Source organism: Lissotriton helveticus, chromosome 4_1 (genome assembly GCF_964261635.1).
Source record: "Lissotriton helveticus chromosome 4_1, aLisHel1.1, whole genome shotgun sequence".
NCBI lineage: Eukaryota > Metazoa > Chordata > Amphibia > Caudata > Salamandridae > Lissotriton > Lissotriton helveticus.
The window spans coordinates 786,276,460-786,293,567 of record NC_136063.1 but is presented as its reverse complement, the minus strand read 5'-3'; the positions used below and the strand labels follow the sequence as shown (position 1 = coordinate 786,293,567).

The 17,108-nt window shown below is 41.8% G+C and overlaps 1 long non-coding RNA gene across 1 annotated transcript; it reads right to left on the bottom strand.

Annotated features, from left to right (window-relative positions):
• Window positions 1-390: 390 nt before the first annotated feature.
• On the bottom strand, window positions 391-17,105 carry LOC144827331 (uncharacterized). Its single transcript, XR_013610142.1, has 3 exons — window positions 16,895-17,105; window positions 2,416-2,595; window positions 391-1,296 (listed from the first exon to the last, which is right to left on the bottom strand). It is a non-coding gene; the product is annotated as an uncharacterized LOC144827331 (long non-coding RNA).
• Window positions 17,106-17,108: the final 3 nt, after the last annotated feature.

The window sequence follows — 17,108 nt, the reverse complement described above, 5'->3', positions numbered from 1 at the left end:
CAATAGAAAAGGAGGAACGTAAACTGGTAAGCACATGAACCAAACAAGCATTGACCTAGCCAATAGGTCTCGTCTTTGGGACCTTTTAAGTGTTTAGCCATGCAACAGTTGATGTTGTTGTGATAGAGCGCGCAGGGACCTACTAGCTCAGTTTTACCATACTCACCTTGGGCCCATGTAACATTCACACTTTGAACTAGCAGTCCTGCCTAACTAATTACTGATTTAGTCACCCTATCAGTTGCCCAGAGATCCGATTTAGGACTTATACCTGTAAACCATGACTTACCAATCCCCGTCACCTTACTATAAGTCCTGTCAATCAGAGAGTTAGAATAAACAGGCAATATTTAAATACATTTATTTTCTTATAATAACCATAGACTCTGGGAAAGTTTTAAAACCTTTATCTATGAGAGATTTTCTGAGTCAAAATGAAAAGGGCCACAAACTCGTGACCATAATTTTACAAGCAAGAATATAACCAGTAGGACATAAAGTTTGTAAGAAATCACAGATTCACCTTTAGACATTGGTACCAGGGAAGGGTGAGAAAGGGAAATAGTACAAGGACATACCACATATTATATTTACCTAGAATGGTGCAATGACCAATCCTGGCCACAGGCTGGGGCAAAAAGACCAGGACCAGGCTCCTGACTAATCAGGTGCCCATGGCACAAGACAGGTGCAGATCAGGACAGGTGACCTCAGCTAAGTGTAACACCAGCGTCACATCCCTCTCTAGGAAGCCAATTAGTACCCCGATTGGGTTATCGATTCTTCTGACAGAGTGCTCCGCCAGCACCTCTCTTCTCGATCGCTTATTGAGTGCGTTGGGTCAGTGACAGGTCAGCAATTCAGACAAGTCGGTTAATTTCTCTAACTAAACCCTTAGTTATACCATTTCGAGGGCAATGTACCACCCCTAAATGTTGCAAATCTATGTGTTTCCCTTCAGTGATGGGTTGGAAAGATGAGGAGAGGTCATCACACCATACTAAGATGAGATCATCTAAATTGACTTGAATTGATCAAGTACCCACCCACAATTTACTTTCTCACGTCTTTATTCCACCCAACAATATTGGCATACAAATTATATACATTGTATTTATTTGAGTCTTCTTGCTTCCTCTTTAGAGGTCAGTAGAGCAGGTTCCCAGGAACATCGTGGGTAAGAAGGGTGTTGGCAACCATTCAATGCCAATGCTTCAGCAATTTCAGAGTCAGAGTGCGCGTGCGCAGCATTGTCCAAGATGGAGGATGTGACAGTATTCAGGCCCAAAGTACGCGCTAGTAGCACAGTCAAAAAGAAAAATATTCGAATACAAAAATAAATGAATGCACTGTATACCACTTATCTCTACTCTAACCCCATTACTTTATTTTAACTTGTGCATTAATAGTTAAGCAGAACGAACAAGCTTAATACAAGCTGCAGCATAAGCATTAGCATGTGAGATTTAAAGCGGCAATTTCTGGCTCTAGTGCGCAGAAGCAAAGATTTCCTACCAAGCGAAAGGTACGTCGTGCCACGTAGATGTGACAGGCGAATGCGCAGAAGGTTTTCCCGCGTTTTCGGCAGCTATTTTAATGCAGTCAAGTTACTGTTAGTAAAAGCACATAGGCGAGCTTCCCCTAGATACTAGAAATGTTGTGTAGTGCAAATGTTAGTGAACAAAACATGTTGGTTAATATATTACAGGTTATTTAGAGAGGGCTGAGTACAAGCAAGTTTCTGTATATGTGAAACCTTGCTCCATCAGTTGCACCAAGGATATTGTGCTGGATAACTAAACACTTATAAGGTCCCAAAGGCGAGACCTATTGGCAGTAAAATGATAAAAATAAAGGACAGAGCAGAAGAGCAACAGAACTGAAATCAGTGTAAAAAGATTACCTAAGGAAGTAAACATACAAAACAACATGAATCTGACTGTACGAATGGTGACAGTAGATAAGTGCTGCTAACCTCGAAAGTAGAACAAGTCGCAGCATGAAGCTTAGAGGGAGCTGCCAGAGTCATTGCAAGAGCAAACAAACCATCACAATGGTACCCGTGATAAAAAAGAAAGACGAAATGTGCATTGATAAACATGTACGGAACATTACTGGAAGGAAACCCAGGAAAGGTACAAACAGACAAGTGTTGAAGATTCAAACACACACAGCTACCTACACCAGTGTACCCTGAGTATGAAGGAAACAACAAGCAACAGAGTTTTCAAAATAGTCCAGTAAGGAAGAGGTGAAAGAAGGGCGAGAGAATGCTGGCGAATGGAGGATAAAGGAACGTAATAGCGGGGAAATAGTGGGGCAAACGCAGGGAGAAAGGCAAGGTGGGGTGATGGGAAGATTATAGGACAAGACATGGTTAAAAGCAACGATGAACAGAAGAGGGCACACACTTACCTATATACAGGGCTTGAGTCGGGGTACCGCGCGGGTGAACGGCGTCCCCCCACTTATTTTACTGGGAGCTCGATTACTGGAGCAACTGGAGCCATACATTCAGTCTTTGGCCTTTCTGGGGCGAGATCGGAAGACATTCAGAAAGCTGTTCACACGCTGGCTTCTCTGATGCAATGGCATCTAAGGGGTGAGCGAGGGGAGGCAATGAGTCTGATGGTGCAAGCCACCTTTCGTGACGTCACTTCCTGTCGTGACGTCAGCGTCCCCCCACTTCTTTTTTTAGGACTTGTGCCCTGCCTATATACACAAATACCACCAGTAGAAGGAATTATCATAATGCTTTAGTTCTGGCTAAACTACTCTCCATGAATAAAGAACTCAGACAAATGTGTCTCATTTTCCAACTGTTCTAATTCTTCACACGCAGAATATCTTCAATGAGGGCTTGAATGACAAAGCCCCCAAGCTTGTAATTCAGGTTTACAAGTGCAAATGGCTGGGTCTATTAATGCAGAATTCCGGAAAAGGTGGCCTTGTCCATAAATGTATTTCCTGCTGAAGAGAATAATAACTTTTTTGAATAGCAGTTGTTTTCCATGTCCAAGCACAGTAAATAACAGATGTCACTACTACCGGATTGATGGTGCTGAGTTTACCCTCCTCAGAAGAATGCATCTGTCTGACTCAAACTCACAGCTTTCAGATCACATCATTCGTCAGCGGTGATAGTGCAGCTCCCTTCAGCCATCCTCATACCCACTGCAGAGTATTACACTCGTGGGAGTAAACTGCATGCAAGGGTCGGGGAGGGGTTTGCAAGTAGTCTTTGTGAACACCCTCAGAGTCTGACGCCATTCACAAGCTTCCCCCAACTCCTGGAAAATTATAGTTGTTCACTGTGTCGTGAAAGAAGAAACTAAGGGTCGGTGCCAGTCTGCACCCATGCCCAGTCACAGCCCCGCAGCTGTAAGTAGACTAGTTTGTGAATCTTGCTGTGAAAACCGAGACTACACACAGGTAGGGCTACTGTTATCTCGGAAGCCGTGTGTATTGTAAAATCAAATTCACATATGTTGTGTATGTATTAAATACCACTGGCACACGCCTGAGAATTTGGTAAATCAGTGAACTGGTGTCAAACCTTGCGCCACAGATGACTAGTGCTACTTTGTTCTTGATTCGGTTCAACACGTCTGGAGCAAAGGCTGCAGATGCAAAGGCCGATAAAAAGTAAACACAATAGAAAACATGCAAGTGGTGCGCGTGGGCGCGCCACAGCGAAACATCTGTTTTGCATTATCGCACATGCATCTGCGCGCGATAATTGAAAACAGATGTGGCCCGTGTGGGTAACCGCAAGCAATAGGCCGTGGGCGGAGCAAAGGCGGGACATACACCCGCCTTTGCCCAATTGTGTGCTGTCTTTCTTAGAAAGACACACGCAAAGCCCTATAGCCTGTGCGAAAAACAAAAACACACGCACAAGCATTTGGTGAGCTTGGTGAGCTTTCTGAAGCCCCTTACTAAAAGTCTCTCAAGCAGCGCATGCGCGCTGCTCTAGGCTCGACCTGAAAAAAGTGAATGTGGGACGTAAGTCCCTTTTAAGGTATATTAAAAACAATAGATTTCGCAAGCGTAGTGCTGGCAAAACCTAAAAACTGAGAGAATATATTCCATGTGAATTACTGAATGTATTGTTTACTTATTGATCACGCTCCACGGAAAAGAGTCTACAGAAAAGGGGGAAGACCAGATACAAATTAATCCTTGTAATAAAAAATTGAAAAATGAATTAAAGATGTGCTGCCTGAGTGAATGTGGAACTCAGGTGGCTAAACACCAAGCAAGGTAAACTAACTTACTCCTCTACCAGGCCATGGGCGCCAATTACTTGAAAAGGATTTAACAATGAAGTCCTGATGAATTCAGGAACAACTAAAAAAGAGAAGGTAAGATACTGAATCTGAGTAAGAAATAAAGTTCATAAATGCTTGAAAAAGTGAATGGACAGTTATAGGGCTGCATGCAAGTCAGCAGGGTGAACAGGACTGCGAGTGTTGGCAACAAAGCATTTGTTTGGAAAGATTGGAATGCGCACAGGGAGCTCACTGACTATCAAGATGGCTTTGGGAACTCCACTGTCAAAGAAAATAGAAGAAATACTAAAAGTGGAGAGCGGGATCCCTCGGGACAAATAGTACAGTGGCAGAGCAATTGCAATGGTAAAAATAAAAAGTAAAAAAATCTGCTTCAGCAAAAAAATTACAAATAGGGAAGAAAAATAAAAAATGGGGAACATCGGATCAGAACACAAGGGTGATATATAATAGTACTGCCTCAATTAACTGTGTACCAACAATATAGAGGTTGGAGCAATTAAAGAAGGTCACCAAACAGATGTGAGGCGCAACAAGTCAGGCACAATGTACTGAAACAGGTTTGTTTTCACAATAGGGCACATCATACCCGATCAGGTATATGGCATGGGGAGGGGGGCCCCCCTTAAAATAATAATGCACCGACCTCCACCTCCCCACACCCATCCTGGGGAGAGTGTAATTGTAAAGTGCAGAGTCTGCACTTTTATCAAAATATTTTACTGCTGTACTGAACTTTGTTTTTATTTTAGTCCCACAAGGTCTAGGGGCTGCCCTATATGTTTATTTTATTTTATTCAGGAGAGGCAGACTGAGCCCCTCAGCAGTGGCGGCTGGTGACATTTGAAAGTAGTGAGGCATGAAATGATTATCAGACTGCACCGCAGCGAGCGAGCCCGAACAACATAAGGGGTGTTCGGGGGGTTCTCCCCCGAGAACATTTTGAAAAAAGAGTGGACAAATGGTGCATTTTCAAGCAAATTTGAGAAAGCAGGAAGGTTAATAAAGCAATTGTGAAAGTGCAGTTATTACATTAAAAAAGAGATGTCATATGACGTAGGTAGCTGCTTATTCAAGCTTTCTTTCACCGCATAGCCCAGTAGGATCTTGATACAAGACAGATAAGAGAAAAAGCAGTGTGCTCCTCGACCAGGAAGATACTCCTATTTCGTTAGTAAGAAGTCAAAAGATTGTTCAAATTGAAAGCCTGAAACGCAATACGCAATCCAACAATTTGCAAGTACATCTCATCTATGTTCAACAAGTCATGTTTTACCCATGATTGGAGTTGTGAATCACAAAATAAACTGAGCCACTGCAATCAAAATCAACCAAAACTGTGGCTCAAGGTTACATATTGGCAGAAACAGTATTAAACAGAAACACAGTCTAAATAACTATGAAAGTGATACATAAATATTGACCAGGGAACTCAAACTCAGAATTTCCAGATGCCAAATCAGGCCTCACGCAAGTCATTTCATGTGGGATAAGTGCAGTCTACAATGCATGACTTGCCAAAGCAAATTAACATTCTCTCATATTTAAAAATTCCTGTAGCAGACCAAATGTTAAGTTACCCCAGAGCGGGACAAGGTTTTACATTCCAACATTCAATGGTCTGTTCCAGTGTCTGATTATAGTAGCGATAACTGTGTACGTATCTACATACCTATATCTGTCTTACTTCCTATGTCCCTCTTTTTCTCTCTCTAGCTCAACATACTCGTTATACCCCTCTCTCTTTCTGCCACACTCTCTCATTCTGGCTTTGCTTAGCTCCATCTCTCTCTGTTTCACCCCCTCTCTCTCGTTCTCTCTAACAATCCATCACTTCTCTCTCCCTTTTCACGCACCCCTCTTATTTCTTTACCATTCTGTGTTGCTTTCTCTGCATCACTTCCCACGCCCTGTGTTGCTTCCCCCCACTAGCACTACTTTGTTTTACCAATCCAACTAAGATCTGCTAGCAATAAAAAGAAAAAAAGGGATCCTGCACAGCATGGCTGCTCAGTAGCATGCCTAGAACCATTGCCAAAGCCAACAGGTCCCAAAGGTAATACCTAATGACTTTGCAAATGCTTGCTTGTTCGATTTGGAGTTAGTTCTTAACCTTTGGATTTTGCCACAATTATATGTAAAGTATACTTGTATGTAGGGGCTTTCAGCTAGTCATCTTCATCCATTGACTTGTTATTGTATCATTCACTTTTCCTTCCACTCACTACAGTATACAGCATAAGGCAATAGGTCAGTCTACCTCAGCCATTGTCTAACTTCACTGTGAGTGATAACATTCTGTCCTTGTACAAGGGCAACATACACACACAAAGCATTTCCCTCAAGTGACTGGTATGACAATGTGTGCTTTTTGAGAGCCAAAATATTTTTGCTTGTAGGCTTTTTTTGGTAGAATGATGATGCTGCTGCCAGGCGGATTTTCCAAGAATAAAGTTTTGCAGAAACCATGATTAAAACAAACAAAGCTCAAAGCCAAAAAACGTGTGGTCAACACAGAAACTATTAGCTCTGCCAATGCTTGTTTATGGTGCATCCACATGGAAATGCTGATGCACGGCCACAAAGTCATAGGTTTGTGGTATTCACTAACAATTTACTAGTGCTTGACTCTTGCAACATATACAAATGTATTCTAGGCCAAAGCACAGGTAATTGTGTGTCAAGGTTGGAATATGGACAGAGCTCTCTAAAATTGTTGGGCGAGCGGAAGGGCTTCCTACAAGAGCTAATAGAGAATTTGAAAATAATGTAAAAACTATTTTACAATGCTACCTGCAGAAATATACACCCAATATTTGCCTCGTGCGCCAGCCTTCCAGCTAGGCAATGAAGGAAATTCAATACACCACTGTACTGATGTCCCTTAGCGATGTCCTCTACTGAAGACACCTTCACATACAATCCACTTTAAGATGTTAGATGTCTCATGAGCAAGCCCAACCATAGACCGAGGAGCAAGACATGGCCACCAACATGGCGCTCACAGATGATTCACCATCTCCTTATGCCAAGTCCCTGAGCCTCCCTATTGACTCAAGACTCCAGACTCAACAAGTCAATGCCAAAACCCAAGCAGCCTGGAGTCAGGTCAGTCTTCTCAGGAAGTGGTTATTCCCCCCCCCCCCCCCCCACTTCATAATTCTTCACAATACAACCCAAAGCGGGGGGCACTGCCAGGAAACTATAAAAATTACATTCTACATCTCTCACAAGAGCAACTCTGAAGAGCTTCTTATTACCTCACATGTCCTACTAATTCACAGCGCCTAGATACTCCTAGTGGTGATGGTGCTGTTCTTTACAAAAGATTGAATTCCTGATCCTTCTGAGGTGTGTAGTTTGAAGGCAAGAGGTCAGAAGTGGAAAGGTTCCTGATGTTTACTGCTCGCTAAAACATTACTTATACAAATAAATGAATCCTACATACAAGTAATACATACACTAATGTGCTTCAACACAACACACACGACAGCTATAGACCAAAATATACACGGCTGTGGCAACAGGAGAATGAGTGCCTCCGTTTGAGGGCATTGGGTTTCATTGGACAAATCACTGTATCTCCAAATCCCTGGGACCCCTTTTCTCTCAAAATCAGAATTTATAAAGTGGCTAAACTCCAGGGTAGCTGGAACAAAAGGATATTGTTGTAGCACCTCTGTCTTAAAGCGCTTGGGTCTGTTATTTTTGGTTTAATGTTTAAAGTATATAGTTTGATCATGAACAAATTGCTGCATTATATATATATTTTTTAAAACGTTTATGGGCCAGTCTATAAGGAACTTGCAGAACTTCTGCGATTGGATGAACCTGGGTGCACCGACCTCCCATGGCATATTAAAAGACCATGTTTGTATAATAAAACGTGCCCCTTGTACACTGAACAATGCATATAAAACATGGCTAGACTACTGGCATGTTACATATGCACGCATGAAGGCTGTTTACCATATAAAACATGTGAACTAATGGGGAGCCCCGCAGTCTTTATCACACCTATCACCTGGCATACTTTTGTCCCTCGTGTGTACTCTACCTCACAGCCGCTTTCCAGACAAGCAAGTCAAGTGATGCACTTTATATAGATGGTCCACTGTACCACTGTACAAACTGGGTGTCTGAATACAACGAGGAAGCCAAAAGTCGAGAAGCAGGGGGATGGTAAACAGCATAAAAGCCACCCTGCCACTTCAAATCTCAAAAGAAAAGAAAACACAAGCAGCAAAAGAAATGTCTCGTGGGCGAGATATTTGGAAAATGTTTCCATAGTTTGCGGAATGTTAAAGTCTTGGCGTGCGAACGCTGTTAAGGAAGGTTTTAACCAACAGGTGGAATGGTTCTCTCTATTAACACTCTGATTGGACTGTTCTGTAGATATGGCCAGACCTCTCTCTAGATATAAGATAGCAGTATTTATCTGTTCTACGTGATCTATATATTGGTGTTTTCTGTGTTTTGTAATTATATCTGAGTATCATAACTGGGATATTTGTTGAGTGTTTTTATGATTATTATGCGCCTTATATATTGTTTGATTGTTACTTTTTGTTAATTTTTGTAGAGGACCATTTTTGAAAAATAATTAAACACACATTTATTGAGTGTTGGTAAATACTGTCATTGAGATTGTGTGTATATTCGCCGTTTCAAGACTATTACACACACGTTTGAGCACGTTTGATGTTGTGGTCATTAAAAGAGATTTCCTATCAAATATTTGGTGAATCATTTCATTGTTCCTTTTGTTGGTTCATTTGCATTACGAGTTTTCAGAGCTTTTTTGATTATTGCAATTTTGTATGCATTCAAATTCATTGCAAGTGTAGGGGTTGCACGCATCTTTCGCTGTTCCGCAATGGCGCCAGGATTTTTCGCGATATGAATAGGTCTCTTTGAACAGGCGCAAGCTTTTATAGCCTCTCACACCTCACTTGACTAGATGTTTCCTTGTTTGATTAGGACAAACGCTGGTATGATTTTTCAGGACTGCAAGCAACTTTGTGACAACTTCTTTCCTCTGTTTTAGACCGTAATTTTGTATATTTGTCTGGTACCCAATGGACAGGCACCAACAAGAAGCCCCTCGAGGGCTTTCAAAAGACAGTGATGAATGTCCCCTCCCACAGCAGGTGACTAGAGGCTCTGATCATCGTAGAAGTTAATTAAACCTGACTGGCCCTGACATGCACTGGTGACGTATGCGCCCAGGGTCCTTGTTTGGATGCGGCTCCAGGGTCCAGGGGTAGATAATTGTAATCTTTGTGTCAAAAGCTCCGCAGCTATGGCTTCAGCCAACTGAGCTATCACTGCAAGGACCTGATTACGAAGCCAAAAAATAGAAAGGAGGTCTCCTTATAGTTCCAGTTTAGGGACAAGGAGAGATAACAAGGCAAAAGAAGGGAGTCCCTGTGTTCCACAAATTTGGGAGTATTTATGTCAGTACCACTCTTTTAGAAGCACACAGACCCTACACATTACAGAACCACAGTGTCAAGAATAGTTTACTGAATAATGCAAATACAAAATTACTTAAGGTTAAACCTGATTGTACTCTTTTTTAGAGCAGCGCCAACAATTTGGACAACAGAGAGGGAGGAACAGGGGGAGGGCCAAATTCAACCCTCAACCTCAGTTCAATCGCAGACCGAACACCAGGAGCCAAAAGACCTGGGACTAACAGATAAAGCCCCAATAATTAATCTTTCTAACTTTCAATCAATCAATCAATCAATCAGTGACACTTATAAAGCGCGCTACATACCCGTAGGGTCTCAAGGCGCTGGGGGGGGGGGTGCCGCTACTGCTCGAACAGCCAGGTCTTCAGCTTCTTCCTGAAGGAGAGGTGGTCTTGGGTCAGGCGCAGGTCGGACGGGAGGGAGTTCCAGGTCTTGGCGGCCAGGTAGGAGAAGGACCTTCCTCCTGTAGTCGCTCTTCGGATGCGGGGGACGGCGGCGAGGGTGTGGTTGGCTGATCGGAGGTGGCGTTTGGGAGCGTAGAAGTTTCCCCTCACAGATACAGATAATAAACTCTTAGCAAAAGGATTAGGTTTTGCAATAGTCTCGCCAATAGATAGATTTAACTTAGAGCGTGATCTACAGACTTTCTTTCGTAAGATTAGATTACAATCTTTCTTTGAAGACAAAGATAGGATCCCATCAGCGAATAAATCAGGGTTGAAACCTAAATCCAAGTGGACTCCACAGTTAGGGCAGGTTAATAAAGACATAGAGGCATTCGAGAGAACTGTAGAGAAGAGTGTCTCAGACCTCCTAGACCATAAACAATGGCTAAACTATAATTTAAAGTTAGAAGAAAAGGAGGCACTTAACAAACTCCAGAACTGTAATATGCTCACGATTAAGCCTGCAGACAAAGGCGGGAGTATTGTTATTATGGCTACGGAGAACTATAATGAAAAAATCGCCTCTATGTTGAACAATGAAGAACATTACCAGAAAGTCGGCAGAAATGACTGGCAAGAATTAAAAAAGACAATCAAACGAATGTTAGATCTAGCAAAGGAAGACGAGGTGATCTGCACTGATGAATACAATTTCCCATACAATGATAATCCTACAGTACCAGCACTCTACGGATTACCGAAAGTGCATAAAAATCTAGAAAACCCGCCCCTTAGACCCATAGTATCGAGCATTGGCTCACTTACTGAACCACTGAGCAAATACGCGGATATTTTCCTACAGCCATATGTTGTAGCCCAAAAGGCATACATTAAAGATACAGCAGCAATAATTCAAAAAGTAGAGGGTCTAGTTTTTAATAATAACACTCAACTATTGGTAACACTTGATATAGAGGCTCTATATACCAATATCCCTCAAGACAGTACAATCACAATGATAGAGAGCCTTCTGAGCACAGAAAGTAGAGATTTGAATCCACAGGAAGTGTTCATTATTGATTGCGTTAATGTTGTTTTGAAAAACAACATTTTTATGTTTAATAATGAATATTTCAAACAAATTAAGGGCACCAGCATGGGAGCTACCTGTGCTCCTAGTCTGGCATGCCTATATGTGGCAGAATTTGAGAATATACACATTTTTAACCCAATGGCACCTTTTTTTGAAAACATATCACACTGGTCTCGATATATCGATGACGTTTTTTTTATGTGGACCGGGCCAGTTGAATTATTGATTGAATTCATCTCATGGCTAAACCTTGGAGATAGCAATTTAAAATTCACCTCTAGTTTTAGCAACAGCAGCTGCGAGTTCTTGGATATTGTGATCAAACACGAAGACGGTGTATTAGCAGTTGAACTCTTTACCAAAAAAACAGACCGTAACACTATGTTACATTATACTAGTCACCACCCCCCCTGCCAACGCGATAATATTCCGTTTGGTCAATTTTTGAGACTTAAACGCAACTGTACTAATATCAGAGACTTTGAGAAACATTCTAAGGTACTAACGACAAAATTCACTGAAAGGGGATACCCCAAACGCCTTGTGAAACATGCATATAAAAGGGCAAAGTATTTTAACAGAGATAACCTATTTCACAGGGAAGGTAAAAATGATCAGAAAAAAACTCTAATTTTTGTGACCAACTATAGCGCCATCAGCAATAAAATCAAAAATATCATAAACAGGAATTGGCATCTGATAACCAATAAAAACAAAGAAAAGATTCCCAGACCAATGGTTGCTTTCAGACGTAATCAAACTCTCAGAAACAAACTAGTGCACACCTATAGGGAAGAGTCTACTCTCATACAAACGACCATGGACAAGGCCCCATTACCAACGGGCACTTTTCCGTGTGGCAGCTGTTCGAATTGCTCAATAGTTAACAAAGGAGAGTATGTTGAACATAACAACGCAAAACATAGAATAAAATCTTTTATTAATTGCAGGTCAAAGAACATTATATATATGATTAAGTGTCCCTGCAATCTAGTCTACATAGGTGAAACCTCAAGAGAAATTAGACTACGGATAAATGAGCATAAATCCTCAATCCGGACAAAAAAGAAAGGAGCCCCATTAACAGAGCATTGGCAATCAGCAAAACATACAGTACAGGAGCTCACATGGTGCGGCCTGGAAACAGTATATATGAATGCCCGCGGGGGCAATATGGAAATAAAAAGGAAAAAGCGAGAGCAATTTTTCATGTCCCGCTTTAACAGTGTTAAACAGGGCCTTAATTCCAAAGAAGACTGGGAACGCATTCTATAATAATCGAGGTCCCCATGCATTTCCAATAAAGGCTAATGCTTATAACAATCATGAATTTATAGTGCGCCAGTATATCATAATTGTGGTAAATAAGGAAACATCCCCTTTGATTTTGATAGGCTTCACAATTATTCTTTGAACTAACAACGACTGAATGAAAATCCATAATAAGGATGAGGGAAGATGGTAGCACCAAGAGAAAACCCAGACTCGCCTATAGGCTTCCATTACAATACTGATTAACAGAGTCGCATGTTTGCTACTTGAAAATCTATAGGATGGTAATAATATAAACTACTATAGGATTTCTTAAGTTAGAAACGACCTGCGCATACACGGCGGTCTACATTACTTGGCTAGCCCCGCCTGTCAAAAATATATATGGCGATAGTAATAAAAACAACCAGAGCACTTCTGGAGTGTAAACCCGACTGCGCATACACAGCGAAGGAAGAACAAAAAACTACAAATGTAGTTCAATGGTTAGTCCCGCCCGTTTAACAAAAACGTAGGGCGGAAGTAATAAAAACTACTAGAGTAGTTCTGGAGTCTAAACCCGACAGCGCATACACAGCGCGGAAGGAACAAAAAACTACAAATGTAGTTTAGGCTCTCGCCTCAGACAGGATATCCAATTAAAATTTAGCGGGAAATAGGTTACTGACCGGATACACTTGCGGACTTATAAACAGGAAGTCCTCGGGTGTAAGTTAATACCGGAAAACGAGGGTTCTGAGAGGAGCAGGGAGGCCGACCTGTACGCAAAAGGTAAGAATAAGGATACTAACGAAGGGATACTCGTAACTTGGCAAGTAGCGGGACTCGCTTTAGTATAAACAGAGGCCCGACCACCAAGACTTCCTAGTGTGCCATGTAGGTATAGACATTAGCTAAATTGTTTTACATTGGATAACAGGGTCATACAAGTTGCCGCTTCCCATGCGCTAGCCCTATATCTTAAGGCCCCCTAATGCATGGCTGAGAATTATACACGAGCCAAATACTTTAATGCCTGAAGAGGGCTACATAATTTGCCGCATTCAAAGCGCTAAATACAAACCCTTGAGGCTCCGTAACTTATTGCCTCGAACTGGGCACGGCAAAGATGGGAGGTCATATAATTTACCGCATTCCCAGCGTTAGCCGCATTGCTTAAGGCTCCTAAATATATAACTGGGAACTTAACATGAGCTAAAATGTCACCTTTTTATGTCGAAAAAGGTTACATAAATCGCCTCAACTTAAGCGCTAAATCAAAAATTTTGAAACTCCGCAATGTAGTGCCGCCTATTAGGCGAGGGCTATGACGATAATTATGTAAATCAGACCCCATAGCTAGGTAAGCATAAAATCGTGCAAAATCATGTAATTTGTAAGCCGATCTAAGATCTACATTAACCCTGCAATCGCTATAGATCCTAGGCGAGACATTGGTCTAAAAAAATGATAAACTGAGTAAATGAATACTGTATTAAATTATAGATCCGGATGAAACACGGATTTAAAAGTATTTCTAAACGGACGACTGTTCAGTGACGGACACTGCAATCGATAAAGCTGTTGTCAAGAGCATCCATTCAGATGTTTTTCTACTCCAAAATGGTAAGTCCCACAGAATTTAATCTATCTGTGAGATAAGGGGTAGGGTGAGAATTTATTAAGTGAAGTATAAGTCCTCACGGTCATTTCTTGTCCGCTCTTCCTTTGTCTGATGATAATTAGAACAATCATCTCTCTAAGAGACTCCGAAGAAAATAAAACGGTGGCTCCCTCGACCCTCAGATGTAAGGATTGTGCATTATAAACATAAAGGTAATTAGAACAATCCTGACGAGCCGAGAACTATTGTCTCACGCTGTGCCCCAGAATACATAAAATAAGACCATTATTCATTATTCCATAGATTTCCTTACACACTGTATTGATGCCAGTGCACAACTCGAATGGCCCGAGAAGATTGATTACCTCGAATTGATTAAAGAGGACTCCTGGCTATTCCCTTTCTTGAAAATCACAAGGTACAGCTACACTTTAATACTCTGTGTGTACTGCATGCATCCAACCCGTACCTCTAGTGATCTCATCCCCATAAAAAGAGTATCCTCTTTTAGTACCACACGTCCCTTTTGTAAGAGCACTAGGAAGAACCAACGTTCCAATTGTATAATGGACATGACTCAACAACAATGTATAAAAAACAAAATGTGATTAGTGTGAATCCTAACTGTATGTTTCTTTTTTGATTAGAATACTGTCCTGATGAAGGTGTAAAAATAAAACCGAAACGCTGCGTCGACTTGTGTGCAACAACTATTGCTGTTTTTAATATTAACTCTTATGTATTAACTGGTGTATATTAATAATTGTTGTTTTTATTAATTGTAGTGCAATCATTATTGTTGTTTTTTATCTATTGTGTTCTTCCTGTATCATTTTCTGAACATTGTGAGCACTAAGAGTGCTAAAGAAAATATGATATTTTTAATAAACTGTACAATCAGGTTTAACCTTAAGTAATTTTGTATTTGCATTATTCAGTAAACTATTCTTGACACTGTGGTTCTGTAATGTGTAGGGTCTGTGTGCTTCTAAAAGAGTGGTACTGACATAAATACTCCCAAATTTGTGGAACACAGGGACTCCCTTCTTTTGCCTGATTACGAAGCCCCACATCTGGATGACTGAACCCACTGTGAGCACAAGTCTCTGAGGAAAAGTCAGAGTCCCAGTGAGTTCCATGAATTGACCCGAGCGCAGCCATACAGGAAAATATTTGCTAGAGCGCCACGTAGTAGAAAGCACAAAGTGTAGGAGCTATAGAACATTTGTGATGGTATTTCATTCCAGAATATGCTAGTACCAGCTGACTTCCTGCGTGGATTGTATTATTAACTATTTTATTTGGGAACCGTAAAAGAAAAGCATTGGCACATCCCAGCGCTCTAACACTGACCACTCCCTCCCTGTGAATGCCATTAACTCAGAGACACTTGTGTCTTTGGCCTGTAAGCACATGGCTTGTGTCGTGCACGAGGAGACCCTTCAGCAGTCCCGGCTCGCGGGGGTGGGCTGCAACGGGGGAGTGTTTTAAAAATAAAATAAAAATCCTACCTGACTAGGTCCGCGCTGCCTCGGGTCCGTTGGCGCCTACAGGAACAGCCGCATCACTGCTGGCAAGTGTCAACCCCTCTCAGCCAATCCTGGCGCTGCTCCAGCAGCGCCAGGATTGACTTAGAGTAGGGTTACTCGCCGCCCACCTGCCCATTAGGAGACCGAGGTTTGAGCCTTTGCTCAACCCTTGCTCTCCTAATGGGCATGCGCCAGCCTGAGCAGACACGAGTGCGCATGACTGGGCATGGCGGACAAATTTGCCGACCTTCACCAGTCATGTGCACTTGTGCTGCTGCCTGCCCCTGGTCTGAGTTACAATGCCTGTCAGTCAACATGACGCAGGACCCCCCACCCTCTTCAGATTCTGAAGTGGGTGGGCGGTCCGATGTCATGCTGACTGACATGATTGTCAATGAGTTCTTCCTCGGCATCTCTGAACTTAAGTAAAGTGAGAGTTTACTTAAGTTCACAGACACCGAGGGAGCTGTGGGCGCGGGCGGCTTGTGGGGCAATGCCCCAGCGCGGTAATGGACGCACCGCCATTCAGTTTTAAAATGCCTGCCAAACATCTTTGTTGATATGAGGCAGCCAATCAGATCTTATCTTTTAGTCTTCGAGTCCTGAGGCATTCCCCCGTCTCTAGATATCAATACTTTTCTCAAAACTACTGAAAAGATTTACACCAAATCACAAAAAAAATAGGCTTTCTGGCCAGAGATAATAGTTTTCTTCCAATTTTGGTGTATTTCCATTCAGCTGTTTTGGTTGTAGCTGTGCCTAAAGTTCCTATGTGAAATTACATGGGGAAAGTGCGTTTTGTCCCCACGCCCTTTTCTTGGCCCCACTTGACATATCACCCTGAAACTTTCCTGGAAGAAGCTGAGGTGGGTGCACCTTTTTTGGAATGTTTCTTGAAGATTCATCAAACCCATTATTAGCAAATCCAAAAAGCAATTTCATATTGAAACCTGGTCCTAACTATAACTACACAGTGGCTGTACGATGTTTAGTTAGTTAGGTAAGTTGTACATTATATACCTACCTAACTAAACCTGGTGCAGCCACTGTGTAGTTATAGTTAGAACTAGGTTATAACTATAACTACACAGCAGCAACTGTCACTATGTTATATACATACGCACAATTAGGTCGCCACATATTACTTGATTACATTATTAATCAATCTGTTTGTACATATTACTTGATTACATAAGGTCAGAGTCTGTCTTTTGTAATGCAAGGGAAGATCAAGCGATTTACCATGAATCACAGGATGTCGAGTAGATGCCAGAACTCGATCCTGGTTCACCCGTTCCGAAGTCGACAGCACATGAAGAACACGGAATATTTAATTTACACGGTATCATAAGTCGGTAGCGTAAAACTCAACCTTTTCTTGCGCATTGTTATTAATTTTAAGTAACCGTACAAGTTATGTCTGTGGATCTGTGGCCTGTCAGAATTTAGTACTACT